The sequence below is a fragment of the Lycium barbarum genome, chromosome 2 (genome assembly GCF_019175385.1).
Source record: "Lycium barbarum isolate Lr01 chromosome 2, ASM1917538v2, whole genome shotgun sequence".
Lineage (NCBI taxonomy): Eukaryota > Viridiplantae > Streptophyta > Magnoliopsida > Solanales > Solanaceae > Lycium > Lycium barbarum.
Genome location: NC_083338.1, coordinates 107,077,967 through 107,096,924, shown reverse-complemented (window position 1 = coordinate 107,096,924; position 18,958 = coordinate 107,077,967).

Sequence of the window (18,958 nt, the reverse complement as noted above, 5' to 3'; positions counted from 1 at the left end):
AGTAATAATACATGTGACTACGGCATTAGATGCCTCGACATCCTGTCTGGTCATAGTAAAGAATCTCGGCGGTCCACCCCCTCCCCGAGCAAGCTATGCACCCTGTCGACCTTGTCCACGAGCACCCTGTGGAGCGGTCCTAGCTGGCTGAATCTGACCCTGTGTAGCTGTAGTAGTTCCCTGCGGCTGTGTAGTAGCTCGACTAGCACCAGAATTTCCTTTAGGACAGCATTTAGCAATATGCCCCTTTTCACCACAAGTAAAACAAGCCCCATCTTCCCCAAATCAATGACCACTGTGATTTCTACCACAGTTAGAACACCTCGGATGATAATCTAACTGATATGAGCTATTACCCTTCCTCTGCATCTGCTGCTAGCCCTGTCTAAGTGAATAACCACTAGAAGACTGCACCACTGATTCTGACTGAGTAGGTCTGGACTGCCCATGATAAAAACCACTCTTGCCTCCAAATGGAGCACCACTGAACCCACCCGTGTTACGTGACTTTTTGCTTTCACGCTCAACTTTGTACATCTCTAAATAGGACTCGTAACGGAGAGCAGTGTCAACTACATCTGAATAGGTACCATATTGCACATCTCGTACTACAAGACCACGATAGCGATGCTCGAGTCCATCTACGAATCATCTCACCTTCTCACTCGGATCCTCAACCAAAGAAGGCACATACCTGGATAAATCTGTAAACTTGGCCTCACACTCTGTAATGGTCATAGTTCTCTGCCGCAGATTATTGAACTGACGTCTCATGTCATTTTTCTTGCTTAATGGAATAAATCTGTCCTTAAACAGTGCTAAAAATTCTGACCAAGTAATAGGTGGTAACCCTGCTTGTCTACCTCTCTGAATCGAAATCCACCAAGACTCTGCAGACCCTGAGAATAAGAAAGTGGCAAATTCCACACCACGAGTCTCCTTCATCCCCGACGTAGTCAATATCTTTTCACAACGATCAATGAACTTCTGCGGTTCAATAGAAGCTGGTGAAGCATCAAACTCTGGTGGCTTAAGATCCATGACATTCTTAAACTCCTTGGATTGCCCTGCAGACTGGACAACCTGTTGAGGGGCCAACTGAGGTGTCTGATTAGCTGCAACATTCAACTAAACTTGAGCTTGTGCTTGTGAAGTAGCCTGAGGACCTGGAATTCCACCATGATTGGGCGCTAATGCCTCCAACACATTCAACAATCTGGTCACCACATCTGCAGGCAAAGCAATAGTAGGTGCAGCAGCTGGTACTGGTGGAGTGTTCTGAACCACTTGTTCCTGCACTTGCTCTGACGCAACTCGAGGTTGACCCCCATTCACAACTTCGGGCTGAGGAGTGGCCTGAGTCCCAGTCTGAGCCCTAGTCTGATGAATACCAGCTTATCTACCACCGCGAGTAGCACTTTGTCCAGCACCACGTTTAGCAGATGAAGATGCGCGTTTCATAGTCATTTGCGAAATAAATATTACAAGGTTAGACTTGATTCAACTCACGCACGAACGAGGAATGAAAGAAGGGAAAACTTCCTAGATGTTCAGTAGCCTCAAGTTCATAAGTATGGGCGCCTACATACCCATGAACATGACTCTACTAAACACTGCTCCATGACCTGGGACTTAAAGCTTAGGCTCTGATACCAACTTTGTCACGTCACAAAATACCCCCTAGGCGTGATTGGCGCCCAGCACACACCACCGGACAGGCGAACCACATGGTCATATCTTAACCATTTACGAAAGCACTAAAAGAAAATAAGTGCAGGTCCAACAACGTTATTAATGATAAAAATGCGAAATAGTCGCCAACCAAATCCATAATCGATTTATGAAAACCAACCAACGCCAAGATAAAAAGAATCTCTAGCCCACATCCCACGCTAAGCCCATGGAACATATAACAGAGTTACATGAGTTTGAGTGTCGGGCATGTAAACCCAAAATAAAAGAAATAACTAGAAATAAACTAGATAAAGCTGAAATGGTTGCCTCCACGAACAATGCGGTGGCTCACCTCAGCAACAGAATCCACTCACGAAATCTTCAATTACCAGCCTCGTTCTCAACGACAGTATCTGCATGGACATACAGGTAAGGAGTGAGTTATACATAAATATAACCCAGTAAGATTCTCGACCCGCCACTTTAAATACCCCTGGAACAAGTGTTAGAAAATACAAACACACAACAAGCACAAAAGATTACGCACATGAATATATCATTATATAATAGCAACCAAGTCCCAAACCACTGTTTATCAAGTATATTATATATCTCAACACAATTTACACTAAGGACCTGTCATAAACGGCAGTTAAAGAATTAATAAACGCCACGAATCCACGACAACATACACAATGTGCCAAATATGTGGGGAAGCATACACAATGCTAAGGGAAGCATACACAATGCTTCAATATAATCAAGAAGCATACACAATGCTAAGGGAAGCATACGCAATACCCCAATATCATTGCTCATAGCTATATCACATCACAAAATAATTTATAAAGAGAGTTTTAGATTATTTGAAAATAAAGTATATGCGGATGGCCTTAAGGACCACCGATTCTGCCAAGCACACGCTCGCCCAACACATGGACCAGGCAGACAAAACATATTTTTAAAACGGCTTTTGAAAAGCAAATACCCAAAGCTTAAAATCTCACTTACATCAAATTCACAATTCAAGCACACTTCCCAATAATTCAAAACTGCGTTCTCGAGTCTCCGGATTGCCTCAAACTACACAAAAACGGATTTAGAATGGTCAAAACCCTTAGGGTAAACCACTTCTATATTTTTAGAGGCTTAACCGGTTGAAGCCAAATTTTAAAGGACGAAAACACCCTCTGGTTAATGTGTTCAAAACCCAACAAGACATATGTTTTCGGGAAGGCCTTAACGAGAGGATTCCAACGATATATAGAAATCTAAAATCCGACAATATTTCCCCTTTCAAATCAATGATTTGATTGAAGAACCCTAGAGCTAAACTTTCTCAATTCCTCAAAATATCCCCATGTTTTCACCATAAAGATTCACCCATAATTATGTAATAAACTTAAATAAAAGATTAGAGTCATTACCTTGATGATTTGGGATGAAAGTTCTTGTTTTTATCCTCTCTTTTCCTTTCTTTTTCTCCCTTTCTTTTCCTTTGTCCCACTGGTTTTTTCTCCTTCTGTTGGCACGTTTCCCTTTTTTTTTTTTTTTCTTTCAGCAATTTAGTGATTCACATCTGGTGGCTTAGCCATCAGAATTTTAAAGCCCCCGCTTTTTTTTTTCTTTTTTCCTTTTCCTTTTCCTTTTTGGGCTTGGCCCACTAAATTGCTTCTTTTTCTATTTTCTCTTTAATTCTAATTACGAATTTCTTTTTTTTTTTAAATTCCTTTTAGCTAAAATTACCAACTAAACCCTTATTTTAAAATTGGGTTATTACAATACTGATGATTCTACCTTGTCTCTGACAATTCATTCAGAGGAATTCGAGTTAGATGAGGCAAAGCTTGGAGAAATCTTAGCAGTCCCAACCTGTGGACTGAAAACTGTGAAAGGAAAAGCCTCTCAAGATTTCAAAACTCGATTGTCAAGAAGGGCCATGCATCCTCTGAAAGGTTCCATAAGAAGCAACTGAAACCGCAATATCAACTTATGTTTGAGTTTGTTAACAAAGTGTTGCTTTCTACAGCTGAGGAGAGATGCACAACTTCATTGTCAGACCTGGTGCTTCTTCAAGCTCTTGCAAACTTTCAACCCATCAACTTGCCTGGTCTAATGATTGAACATATGATAAAGGCTGTGAATATCAAAGACAGCAAGCATGAGCTTCCTTGCGGCTTCTTCTTGACCAATGCGTTTGAGAATTTCAATGTCAAGACTGGAAAGGCTACTAAGGGAACAAGGAAGCATATTATCACTCTAGGGACATTAGAAGAGTGCGAATGCATACACAAAAGGGAAGGTGTAGGGAGAAACTCTGTTATATCTCATCTAATTGATACACAGGAGCAAGCAACCATTGAAACCAGCCGGCTTCAAGCTAAAAATGATCGTCTGGGAGCTAAATTGGTTGAACAAGCATGTGAACCTGGACCTAGTAGTGAGCTTGCACGTGCAAATACTGAGCTTCAAGCGGATAATGCTCGCTTGAAGGAGAAGGTGGATGAGCTTCGTGATAAACTGATTGAAAATCAAAGAGATGCTAGTGAGCAAGTGATTAATGTTCTGAAAGCCTTTGCTCGTGCTTCCTGATTCCTCTCCTTATTCTGTCCTATATTCCAGTCCCTCAAGCTCCTCTTGTTTTCCCCCAGTCCTCTCTACCTATGACAAGATGTTTTAACTTTTTAAGAATCATATGTATATTGTTTAGACTACTATTTTTGGATAATGATTGTTACTTCATCTTGTGGGCAAATGAATCTGATGAATGCAACGATTATTTGTCTTTACTCCATAAGATATCTCTATCATTATATATGCTTATGTTTCATAGCTCTGAGAGAGCGTCACTGAATCTTTTTGATAATGCTAAAAGGGGGAAGATATTGTTGATGATATGAATAGGTACATCTGACTGTGATCAGAATAAGTAAAGAAATGTTGCTGAACTAAGGGGAAGATATGTTGTAGAAATGTGTTATGTTGTTGCTAACATATTGCAGGTGCTCTAAAATGATAGTCTACTTCACAGGGGGAACAAGTGGGAAGCTAGTTTTTAGGGGAAACATCGTCTATGAGTTTGTCATCATCAAAAAAGGGAAATTGATAAGTCCCAAGTGTATTTGAGTTTTGATGATTGTCAAACTATTGTAGAACCAGATAGAGACCTGTTCTATAATCTGCTCTCTGTGCACCTTGCACCGTCAGTAGAGAACAGTTGTAAAGTCGAGCCACGTGCTGCACACATATACAGTTGTGAGTTGGCCCATGCTTTAGGTCAAAGTGAATAAGTAGTGTCTATCCATCCCACATGCTCCCACTATCTATACCACACGATGGCAACACATTGAGTAGACTTGAAAAACCTAATCCATATTGTGCAAAATCTACCGACACGGGTTTCTCAAGTGCTCTTAAGAACAAAGCCATCTACAAGCTGAAGAACCTGATCCAGAAACAAGATATTGTCTATGTTCTTTAGGTTGTTGTAAGTCTTTGTTTACTTGTGCTTAAACTGTAAACCTACTCTTCCAAAAAAAGAAGTTGTTTGTAGGTGTTCTAAATTCTCAAGGTTGCTTCCACAAGGCTAGAGTTAGCTTAGTTGTATTAGTGTGTGGCTAGAGTTAGTCACGGCAAAATTTCAAAGTGTGCCTTAGAGTGGTACACTAGGCTAGAGTCAGTCTAGGTGTATTAGTTTTCTTGGCTAGAGTTAGTCAAGTGAAGGTGCTTGCAATCGGAGTATTTCAAAGGTTGAAGGACTATGGGAGTTAGTTCCTAGGCATAAGCGTTATTGTAAGGGTGAGGGATTATGGGAGTTAATTCCTAGCTTACGATAGAGTTGTAACCTGAAGTTGCTCGTGTAGTGGAACTGAAATCCTACTGGTGTAGGTCGTGGTTTTTAATCCCTTGATCAAGGAATTTTTCACGATAAAATCTTGCCTTCTGTACTTACTGCATTGCATAAAAGAACTGGTACTCAACCAGGTCTCTTCATATTGTGTTTGGTGGACGCATAGCCTGCATCAGTTATACTCTGTGTCTATTTGCTTAATCCTACTATGATACTTAGGATCTATAGTATATGCTATTGAGTTGCATTGGATCCATTAGCCTACCAATGATCCCTAAGTTTATTTGGACCTCTTTAGCCACATAGCTCATTGCACTGCAGCGGAGCATGCAATAAACTTTTCTTTCATAATCAGAAGTATACTTTATTTCATCTAAGTCTCGTCGCTGTTAGCATAGAATAACCCACCAATAGTAAGTCATTTCGTTAACAACATAATTTATAATCAACAACGCCTCTCAAGTACCACAAGATTCTCTTTAAAACTTTCTAATATGATTGCTCTGAATTAGCCTGATAACAGCTTACAATACCCACATAATAATATTGAAACATGTAGATAATATTTTATACATTTTTTTTTAAATTGTTTTTATTACATAGGGGGTAGGGAAAGGGGATTACAATGTGGGGATTCGAACCCTCACCAACAAGGTGAGAGTTCAGACAGTCAATCAACTGAGCTACTAGATCCCTACAATAATATTTTATACATTAAACTTTCAACTACACTAAAATATGAGACCCTTCTCTTGACATCTCTTTCACTTTAAGTTTAAGGATACATTTTAAGACTCGTATTTTCACCTTTAACTACAACGATATCTATTGATTTACAGTCTTTCATCTCGAACCTCTCAATATATGACTCATTTGACAAAGCCATTAGATTCTTAGAACGATCTCTATAAATTTAATTTCAAGGATGCAATCTTCTTGATATCCTTCATTTCAAATTAAGGACAACCAGCTCTTTATGGCATTTGCAGAAGTAAGATAATTTTTAGCTAATACTTTCTCGGGTCCATTTTACTTGTCGTCCTTACTAAAAATAGATAGTCCAAAATAGTTGTTATTTTAAAGGATCAAGGTATAATTTGTTGTTTGTTTCCATTTTTACCCTTATTCATAAATATGGAGAGATATTAATATGGTGAAAACGAAATTAGTATTAAATTGAAGAGAAGTAATAGAAAAGGACAATTTAGTCAAATTACCCTCTAGTTAATGTTTTTCTTAAGGGATGTGCAAAAAAAAAATGATAAGTAAATGGACCAGAAGTAGTATATTATCCACATAAAGAGATAATACCACAGATTATTTTTCAGACCGCTTCATATGCACACAATGGTTCTCATCGATCATACTAAAATCATAAGACGTAATAACTCAATGAAACCTCGAGTATCATTGTCTAGATGATTGTTTAAGTCCATAAATATATTTTTTAAACTTGCAAACTGTTCGGATCAGCCGCATACACAGGTACATGTGGTCGACTAGCAATATAATAGCAAGTAAAGTATCGTTTCATGAGAACTTACTCGATTAACTCTTCAAATTAGATCAAATAGTCATAAAGTATTTATCCAAAAAGTTCCACATGATTTGAGTTGTTATTATCTAAAATAAAATTTTAAACTTGAACTATTATACTTTTGACTAAATCATTACGAGGAGAGATTCCAAGGTTACAGTTGAACATCAATCATGTTGAGTATCCACTTTAGTTAACTAAATAGTTTACTAATCACAGAGTCATACTGAAAAAACTAGTCCAGGATTACATGTACAACACTTTTCATAACCGAATATACTATGCAAGTAGTTATCGGTGTATCGCATAAGAAGCTTTTGCTCTTAGTCTGAATCATGAGCTTTTGATCTGGTAGTATAATACCTGGGTCACTCAACAAAATATGTGGCGTAAAGATAAACCTTGAAAGAAGCCTTAAGTTTTTAGATTTTTTTTATAACGGCGGGTATTAGAATCAATTTGCGTGCTCGTTGATCATTCATTGGTTATCTCAGTTCTGCCAGCGAAGGTATCAGTTAACTCTACTCATCGAGATTTAGGCAATGTGAAAAATTCAATATTATTTGTCAATGCTTTTTCAAATTCTCATCGGCTAATCATCTCAACTTTCTTTTACCACCAAGTACAATGTCAAATTAATTTCATACATTTTGAATAGCTTAAATATTTTTTAAGTGAAAAATGACTTACAACACTGTAGATAAGAAATAATCAATTAGATCTAAAACATACTTAAACATACAAAGTTTTTGTTATCAATAGAGTTATCAAATTCCTTCTTTCCTCGTAGTCTACGTTTATTACAGAATTTAAGTTCATTGATCTAACAAGATAAATCACATTCCAAAAAAAAATATATAAAATTTATAATCTTTTTATTAATAATATTTTATGTAATATATATAATAAATAATAGGAGTAACAAAACTTTTGGGGGTCTTCCAACATTTGGAATCTAAGGCAGTGGATTTAGCAGTCTTGCCCTTCAGCTGGCCTTGGTATAATAGGAGATTGCTATTTTGTCGTGATTGCAACCTGCTTGGTTAAGGTTCTACTTCCCTCCAAAATATTAGGATAGTCTCCTTTAATATGTAGTTATAACTCAATTGCCTTATATATCTTGTTCAGTTGATCCTTGGCGCCCTCGAAATTTCATTATGAAAACTTGAAGCATGACCTTCTTTTACTAAACTTTTCACTAATGTACTCACTTGTCTTTATCTCGCTCAATTTGAATCATGGTGGTCGTCGCTCTAGCTACCACTACTAAAAGCACTGTCAAACCGACCTTTATTAAGGTAAAAAAAAAAAAAATCGACCTCAAGATGCCGGTTTTGACCTCCGTTTTATTTTTAAATTTTTTTAGGAGACAAGAGGTCGGTTATTAATAAAACAAATCCGAGAAAAATAAATACCTACCTCCTGAGGTCAGTAACTATTTAAAAATTATTGAAAAAGAAATTAAGGGATGCGGCCTTAGAAGGTCAGAAAACCTAATTAAAAAATAATAATTTATTTTACATATATCGACCTCACGAGGTCAGTATTATTTAAAATCTTTAAAAAAAATTAAGAAGACCGATCTCATGAGGTCGATTCTTTTTTTTTTTTTACTAAAAATCAGATATCATCAAAACAAATATGATTTTTTGTAACGACCCGCTAGGTCATTAGGAGCGTTTTGATCATTTTTACCCCTGGCAGTTCATTTCCGAGGCTAGGAGCGAGTCTAGTGAGAACTTAAAGGTTTTGAATTTCAAAGCAAAGGCTTGCGATAGTATTTTGTGCACTTGTTTGAAAACTTGTATTTATTCCCGTTGGGAGGGCACTTAGTAAATTAGACCTCCGCTGGGAATTCCAAAGCCACGGGTGAGTCCGTAGCGCTTTTTTACTAATGTGTGCATGTTTGGTTTGTGTCTATAGGGCCTCGGATTGATGTCGAGATTTTGGGTGAAAAACCAGAGTTCACTGGTCGATTTGGACCGCTGCAGCGGTGGTATTACCGTTGTAGCGAGTCCGCCATAGAGGGGCGAGGCTCGCCGCCGCGGGAAAAAGGGGATTTAATGAGGTCCGCTATAGCGGGTCAATTACCGCTATAGCGACACCGCTGTAGCGGAACATCGACCACTGCAGCAGTCGACGGGAGGCAAAACTGACTTTTATATTGTGGAATTTCGAGTCATTCCTCACTTTGCGCTAAAAACTGTTCCCTAGAGAATAAGAGGCGAATTCCTTAGAGTCTTGGTGGGTCCTCTATTGAAGGTAAGTTCCAACCCTTTTATTGTTCATTCAATTGTCGTTCTTAAGTTCCTACATGTATTAAGGGTCCTTTAATGGTAAAAGAAAAGGCTAGAACCCTAGAAATTGCAAACCCTTGAATAATTGATGGGTTATTGATTTTATTGTTGTTTAATCATCTAAGAGTATAGATTATCACTTTCTAGGGTGAGAAATTGATTATTAATGGTGGAAATTGTGTATTGAGACTTAGGGTTGTAATAAAAAAGGGAACTTTGGACTAAAATCTTATTTGAAAGGTTAAAGGTGATTAGAAACCTATAAATTAGAGGATTATGATTGTTCGGATTGAGGTTATGATAAATTCACCATTAGAACAATGATTTTACCAGTTGAGAAGGTTAGAAATAATTGGGTCTTCTTCCCTAATTGTTGTTCTTATTTTGAGTAGATGGTCTATTGCTTACTTAGAATTATTGCTAGACTTTGAGCGTTCCGAAGCGTTACGAAAGGGGAAAGCCCGTGTGGAGTGGTTCATGGCTCCTGTTCTGCATTCGAGGTATGTTATGGCTTACTTTGGTAAGACTCTGATTAGCGAAACGTATATATTGTATAGAATTGACGGGAGAAAGCATGATTAGGTCTTCATACACGGTGTTTGGTTGGATTATTATCTAGTTTGGTATGATTTCTGATTATGTGGGCATGAAGCCATTACTTTATGTACTGAAACCAGAGGTGTACTTGCTGTGATATGAGAAGGAAGGAATCAATATATACTCCTCTTGTTGATGTAGATGTTACATAGCCTTGCTATTGTTGAGTGATTTATCTGAGTCTTGTTAAGACTTGTGGCATGGTGTCTTGTATTCATTGACCTTGATATTATTGGCTGATCATGTTCTATATTGACTGTTGAATTGGAAATACGTTGAGATTCATATTGTGATCAGATAATGAGATTAGGCTTGAATTGGATGTGTACTTGCGATAAGGCACGAATGAGATCTTGATTGTGAATTGCTGATGGTAACAAAGTTATGCAAGATTTGATACAACTTATGGTGGTTGTGATCTTCATAGCATATTCCTTTACATTCATTGCACTGATTTCCTCATTCCTGTATTCATACATTCATACATGATGAAAATGGTCCGGAAATTATTGATGGAAGACTTATGAAAATTATGAAAGGAAATGGAACACTTTGGTGACACAAGACTCAGTTATGAGGCGTGCTTGCGATACTTGGAAGAAAAAGGTGACATAGACTCTTTATGTTTACTGAGATGGTTTGTATGATTCATTCCATAGTTGAGCGGATTTATCTAAGTCCAGATATGGCTTATGGCATTGTGACCTGCATTTTCATTGGCATTTGATTTCATTGATTGATCATGCTTACTTTTGAGTTGATGTTTCATCTTGGGGTTCTAGACTTTAACCATATTTGAATACTCATTCTTGCATATAGTATATGTTTAAAAGTACATCTGACAGGGGTGAGGATGTGGCATATATATATATATATATATATATATATATATATATATATATATATATATATATATATATGTAATAGCAGGTGAGGATGTGGCCTAGTTAGGGGCTCGTGATCCGAGGTCAGTTCCAGAGCGAGTAGTACATGGACACCATGGGTCCCCTGCAAATCATGACTATTGGGCAAATAATACCATTAGCATGTGTGTACTGGTTTGAGGTATTTGCCAGTGCATTACATTGCATTGCACATCATTACATATTATCATGCATCATCATACGACTCTTTATTTCTGATTTGGTATAGTGGGTTCGTATTATTATGGTGGCATGGATTGAATTATGGACTGGGTTGGATCACTGGGTAATGACGCTGCCTAGGTCAGAACTTGGGTTGTGATTATCGATTGAGATTATTGTGATAAGACGGACTTATGGTTTAGAAGCTTCCTCTTAGGTTGTCATTCAGTTATGGATATTTTGTGATCTTGGATTGAGCATTATGTGCCTATCTGCTTATCTTGTTGATTTTATGCTTGTATGCGTGAACTAATTTTATTCGGCCTGTGATGCTTACTCAGTACGTGTTGTTTGTACTGATGCTACTTTTGTTGTACTCTTCTTTTGAGTACAAAGTTTGTTACTAGTTCCAGTTCCTGTCGTCGAGGGTGATCCGAGTCTACCTTGATTAGTTAAATTATTATTTTAGAACTTTGAAATGAACTTTCAATTTTCTTTTATTTTTGTAGATGTAATATCGTATTTGATGTATAATCGGAATTATATTGGCCGAGGGGAATGAGGGATGAATTTATAGAAGGTGTCCATGATTCTGTAGACTAAGCAATGACACTTGAACCTTTTCTAATAGATGGTTTGATTAAGTGTCCTTTTGAGACCTGTCCATGTAGGAATTACTTAACATTGGAGATTGTTAAGCTTCATCTCTATCAAAAGGGGTTAAAAAAAATTATACAGTGCAAACTAGTCATGAAGTAACATATAGTAGTTTCGATAGATTTCAAAACTTTGTTGTTGGTGAAAGTAGTAGAGCGGTGGAACCTAATGTCCAAAATTCTGGAATGCATAACATGGTTCAGCATGCTTATGGGATGCGTTCCAATTTTGAAGCTGGTGACCATGTTGAAGAAGCTAGATGTTCTTTTGAACATTTACATGCTGTTAGTCAGCCTTTATATGATGGGAGTCTGCACTCTCAATTGTCTATTGCAGTTAGATTATTAAGTATCAAATTAGATTGGAATATTTCTCAAGGGTCAATGGACTCCATGATCTTACCGATCGATTTCTGGTGGTACTTCGGCAGCTACTCCCAAACCAACTAGATTACATCCTTCTTCGGTGACTACTTCACAATTTGGGCTATCAGTTATTCGCCTCCGAGATAGTAGCTCTAATCTAAAAACTTCTACCACGGATCACTCAGCTACACGTGATCAAGATGATCCACAGCCTGACATGAGCAACATGTACAACAAACTCATCATAGAGCCTGAGGGATTAGATTATGATTTATCTTTTTGCAAAACATATTTTGTTTAAGCTTATCTCCTACTCCCTTTGTTTTGTTTAAGTTTATCTGCTACTCCCTTTGTCCCAATTTGTTTGACACTTTTTGTTTTTAGAGAGTCAAACTTCTTAATTTTGACCATGTGTTCGAACGTAAAATCTTTAACTTTTTTTGAAATAAAATTTACATATTTGGAAAATACGTGAAAAGTACTATAAGTCACCATAATTAATAATTTAGAATATTTAAAAGAAATGTAAAATTACGCTCAAAGAACAACTTGTTTGACTCTCGAAAAGCGAAAAGTGTCAAACAAATTGGGATGGAGGGAGTAATTTTTTATTTTAACCTCTAAATGTTTAATTGTTGTATTGCAGTTTCAATATAGACGAGGCTACGTCGATCATTTCTCATGTCTTAAGATATCTTCATAGGGGCACACACCCGACTTGGGGCAAGATGCCACCAGATCTCAAGAGGCAGATCTTTTTGGAGTTTAGGGTATGTATGAATTTATTATTTTAATTCAAACATTATACTTATCTTGATTGATTCCTTATTAAAATTTATTTAATTTTCATTGAAGAAAAAGTATGTCGGCTCCCTAGAACATGAGGAATAGATTTGCGGTAACCTCGAGAAGAAAGTCAGGCACATATTGTCTTGTTCATGGGACCTCATGAATAGAAGATCAATAAGCTATCTAGCCAGCTATAAGCCTCGGAGATCAGGGATAGAGGAGGGACAAGTAGTTTGCGGGGCTTAAGACCTAATTAGACACATAACTTGCTTCGGGGGCATTTTCGATTTTTCTGTGTCTCGATGATGATAACCCTCATCCTCTACCTCTCTAGTATCGACCTGAGGCACGGCGTCAAGTATATGGTCAATACCAACTTGTAGATGAACCCACAAGTGGTAAGGATGATGATGAGGATCACGTGGCAAATAAACCACCACATGATTGAACTTTAATCTTGCAGACTAACTTATGCCTTTTTAGGTGGCTTTGTAAGAATTCTATAAGTGTTTTTTGAATGTTTATGAAGATTGAAGTAGTTTAAAGTAGAATTCTATAACTTATGACTTGTATGGCTTTTTCATTCAACTTTGAAGTAGTTTCGGATTGAATTTGATGTGTTGTGTGTTGGAGGATGTTAGATATAGTTTTGTTGTTGTAGTTTGGTGGATTATTAACAACTATTTGAGCTGGTTTTAGCTGATTGTTAATTGTATATTGATTTTGAATTAAATTGGCAGGTGGGAAGCTGCAAAAACAACATTTTGCTGCCAGTTTTTCTACAGAAAACCCACCTCAGGAGGTCAGCTTTTTTTATTTTCGTTTTCCAAAAATTGTGTAGAAAAAAATCATCTAGGACACTGACTGCATGCGGTCGGTATTTGCAAAATAAATAAATAAATACTAATACAGATATACCGACTTCATGAGGTCTGAATGAATATTAAAATATATATATATAATATCGACCCCATAAGGTCGATATAATTAATATTTTCCAGATTTCAAGGAGAGAGACTACCGACCTCGTGAGGTCGATTTTTATTTTCGACCAAGCATTTTGCTGCATGCATTTGAGGTCGGTTTTTAGGTCAAATTTTGATAAAAAACGGCCTTATGAGGTCAATTTTTGCTATTTTTTAGTGGTGTGCCCCACTTGACATTTTAAGTAAATTCGAGCATGACTTAAAGGTATTCTTGTTGATGTTCCCTTATGTTATTTTGCTCAAACAACTTCCAGTTCATACCAACACTATTCTGACAACATCTTCTGGACATTGTCACCTCATCTCTATAGAATGTGTCATTAACTTGTGGTTGTTAATTTTAGTTTATCACAACCTTCTTTCTGGCTATTTTTATCCCATATCCTCCTCACTTCAAGGTCCAACAACGCCATTTATTTGCACCCCAAACAACTACTTATTGTTACATTTAGCCTCGAGCTCTCTCATCGTGTCGTGAATGCCAATTGCTCGCAAATTAGATGGGGATATTCTTTCTTTAAGCTCTACTTCACGATGCAAGAATTAAAGGATATTGTCCTAATATATCCTATATCCTACCAAGTATTAGATATGGCTCATTGCACACCTATATGTATGACTATAAGACATGGATGATGACCCTCTAGGACCACTAGATATGACTACTCCGATATCAATTTGTCACGACCCCAAACTGCAATGGGACGTAATTGACACCCAACTCTTATTACCTATTAAGCAAATCCAACATTGTCTGCTGCATGCATGTCCTAATATATCAATGGTCGCACTACAGACATTTTGGCATGAAGTTCGGGTGAATAATTGTTTGCCAAGAAACAACTTGTTCGTCAAATTTCAACAATCAACATACAATTCAACACTCAAATGAGCTCAAATTTAGAACATGAGTTTCAAATATCAGAAAGAACAAACTTTAATCATCAATTTGCTAAAACGACAACAAATCTAACATAATTATTTTGCCATTATTTTAAAGCTTTTTTATTAACACCCGCTTGATTTACACTTAATTTTCATATTCGAAATTCATGACTCTTTAACGCATTATACTTCAATTGTTATAAATCCAGAAAATATTACTCCCTCCGTCCCAAAAAGATTGTCATACTTAATTTCCTTATTAGTTTGTCTCAAAAAGATTGGCATATTTTTAAATTTAGAAACAATTTAACTATATGAGATGATTTGCAGCCACAAAGATATCTAAGGCTTGTTTTGGACCACACATTTCAAAAGTCTTTCTTATTTCTTAAATTCTGTTTCAATTCAAACTAAGACAATCTTTTTGGGACAGAGGGAGTATTGTACAACAATTAAGAAGAAGAACGTAACGACCCGTCTGGTCGTTATTGGACCTTCCACAGCCCGTGTATGACAACTAAGTTTCTTGTTATAAAATTTGTCCACAGGGAAGGTTTACGTGTAATTTTAATCGTGATCAAATTGGTAGGAGTTAAAACATTGTGGGCCCAGATAGGACCGCTTCGCCGCAGTGGTTGAAGAACCGTTGTAGCGAGTCCCCAGCGGACGGAGGACCGCTGTAGTATTCGGCGCAAAAGAAGAGCCAGCTTAAAGACCTTATTTTGTGATTTAATCCCACTTTTCCACAAATCCTTCTTCTAAGCCGTCACTTGGGAGAATTCTTGGTAGAGCACATAGAAACTTGAGTAAGGTAACCTTTCTAACCCTTCCTTTTGTTATCTTTTCTACAAGTTAATTCCTCACCGCTAGGTTTAACCTCCGGATGATAATCAAAATGGAGTTCTTAAATTGCTCACACATTAGAGGGATGAAATAGGCAGCATAAAGCTGGAAACTGGTAGTTCACTAAATCTTATTATAGAGTATTATTCTAGGCAAATAAACAGAACCCAAAGGACAGCGATTTCGATAATTAAAGAGGGGTTGAGACTTGAGTCCTTGAATGAGGAATATGAAGGCAGGGGTAGTCAACTGTAGAATTTAGATTACTGTGCATGATTTATTTTGACTCTCGTTATTGAAATTCTTGTTGCTTCTAGACTTCTCCGTCGTGGTCTCCGGATTTGGAAGCAAGGTATGAAGACTCCATGATTGTTCATGGCACCTACTCGTCCTCGAGGTAGGTTATGGTTTACTTGAGTTAGACTTTGATTAGTGAGTCGTATATGCATTATTGAACTGACGAGAGAAAGCATGATTAGGTCTTCGGACGTAGTGTTTGGTTGGATATTAGATAGATTGATATAAATATTTGAATTATGTGGGCTTGTCGCCATTAGGTGAGTAGTTGAACCAAGATAAATAGTCGTTATGCTTGAGAGAGTATGGTGGTGTTTATGTTCTTAGAGCGATTAAGTGAGAAGACCTGGATTCACATACGTACTGAGTTGATCATTATAAAGCTTGTTGTACTATTGGGCGGGGTGACCTGTGCATGATTGCACGCGTCTTCATTAGAGTATTCATGTCGTGATTTAGCGAATTTCATATGTGTGTGATTAATAAGCAGAGTTATTCGGGTCTTGTTATGACTTCTGGCATGATGCCTTGTGATCTTGATATTGATATTGTTGATTGATCATATTTTATATGTGTTGATGAACTGGAAATACGTGAGGTACACATTGTGGCGAGAAACAGAATATCTATACATATACGAAAAGGCACATATGACAAGGGGTAAGGATGTGGCCTAGTTAAAGGCTCGTGATCCGAGGTCAATTTCGGCAGTGATACATGGACACCATGGGTCCCCTGCAGGTCATGGCTATTTGGGCAAACAATACCATTTAGCATGTGTGTACGGATGTGATACTAACTCGGGTTGCATTACATTTTACTTACTTCCATTCATGTGATAGAGGTGATACTCGTCTTGGCTGCATTACATTGAATCGTGACTCATTCTAGTGATTTCATATTTTATTTGTCCTTATTGTTGAGTGGTTGTGTTTATGTGTAACTTCATGACTCCATTGACTAATGAGGAAAGGTGGTGTCGGAGTGATTCCATTTAGCATGGCTCAGGTCTGGAAGTACGGTTGAGATACCGTCGAGGGTTGTATTGCTTTCACTTACTTTCACTTGCATTTGATAAGTGATTATTGACTAATGCGTGAGGTGAGCTGTTGCGATGTTGCGTCTTTTTGTCAATTTAAAAGTCTGTTAGATTATGGAGGAAAAAGGTAAGGGTTAGTGGTCTTACTTGGTATTGGTTGGTATGGGGGTTGATGTATGTTCGTTATAAATTGTTGTGGGTTAATTAATATAGGAGTCGGTCTTGAATATAATTGTTGTTGTCTGTTGGTCCCTAAGTTCTGGTGTTGCGTCGACATGGTAAGGAGATATGAGCATGTTTATGTCAGAACTATTTAAGTATGGGTAGGATTTTAAAAAGGTGTTACGACTGTACCTATCTGTTTATTCTAATTGATTCTATATCGTATTGTGTGAACTAATCTTAGTCGGCCTGTGATGCTTACCAGTACGTGTGGTATATTGATACTACTCTTGTTACATCCTTTTCGGGTGTAGATGTGTTTCAGGTTATTGATGAAGGTTTCATAGATCGGAGTGGCGGACATCTTCTTACAGCTTCTGTGCATCTCGTTCCAAGGCAGTAGTCGTGTCGTTTTATTTTAAGTTTATTCCTCTGTATCGTAGGAGCTCTTGTATACGTCTAGACTAGGTCCCGAGAGATTGTAAGTTCTAATTTTCTAAAGAGTGTCAGTTATGTTCTCTCACTTAATGTTTATGTTTATCGGCTATTGAATGGAAAAATGAGTTTCAATAATGGGTTGGTTGGTGAGGGTTCGCCTACTAGGAGGTAATCAGGTAGGTGCCCGCACGATCTGTAATTTGGGTCGTGAGAAAGAAGCAAGAGGAGGAGGAGTAAGAGCGGAAAAGAAACTATTTTGTCTGAAGTTATTTATATTTTGAGTATCAATTAAACATTATGAGAAAAGACATGTGTAGGTAAAATGCGGATGCCGAAATAGGATGTGGCGTGCAATTTTACAAATTTCAGCTATCACATAAAATTTGACAAAAAATACAACACGTACACACTATCCAAATGCCTAACCAGGCCCAACAAGAACAAACGCAAAGCAAAAACATTAGAAGTGGTGGACGAGCAATCTCAATACTAGACTCGAAGGATTAGCCTTAGACAATCTCACTGACCATGTTCAAGATCGTCAATGTGACTCTACTCCCTTTTGTTTGTATTACTATGAGTTTATCAATTTTTATGATAAAAACAAATTTAATTTCTTTTAGGCTATGTCATCAATTACGGCATCCAAAGAAGCTGATATTCAATCTATGAGAATGAGGTTTGCTCTTTTTTACCTATTTTCATTTGAGTTTTAATTTTGTATCCGCTTACACTGTATAATCTAAGTAACTTTTTACGCCATTTATGTGTTTTAATTTAAAAACCTTTCCGTTTTCCTGTAATTGATGATGAATGAGCTTATGCATATGGATTTGAGAACCTATCCGTTTTCCTGTAATTCAAGATGAGTTGTTTCTTTGTTTCATTAGTCAAAATTTTGTTGGATCTTGAAATGAGTCTCATGACGAGCTTGCCTAGCTAGTATATGTCAGAGTAAGTGCAGAAAATGCAATTAAGGAACTAGCTACTGTTAAGATCAATGCTGCTGATGCTGATATAATTGCAAATGAATTAGTGGTCGGTCTCTTGTTATGTCTATATATCTTGTTTCAGTTGGTTGATTGTAATTCTCATATGGAGCTTCTTTCACTTTTGCTGCAACAGGTAGACAAGAAGGTTGCTGGAAGGACGTTGCAAGAGCATAAAGGTGAAGCTGTAGCTGCAATAAATCATTTGCTCAACTAGTGTCACATATATCACAAAAAGGAAAGAGCTAGCATTGGAACTCTTTTCTTTTGAACAGTTGCACCATTCAAGTGGTTTTGTAAAATATGGTTTCACCCATCTGATGTCTTTAAATGGATCGCTCATAGCTAATACAGAGGTTCGAAAAATGAGGACTAGAATAGTGCAATTAACTTTTTACGCCGCTGAATAAGGTTATAGAAAAAGAGCAAGTCTGTAGTGACAAAATGCAGAAAGCTGCGTGTAAGCTT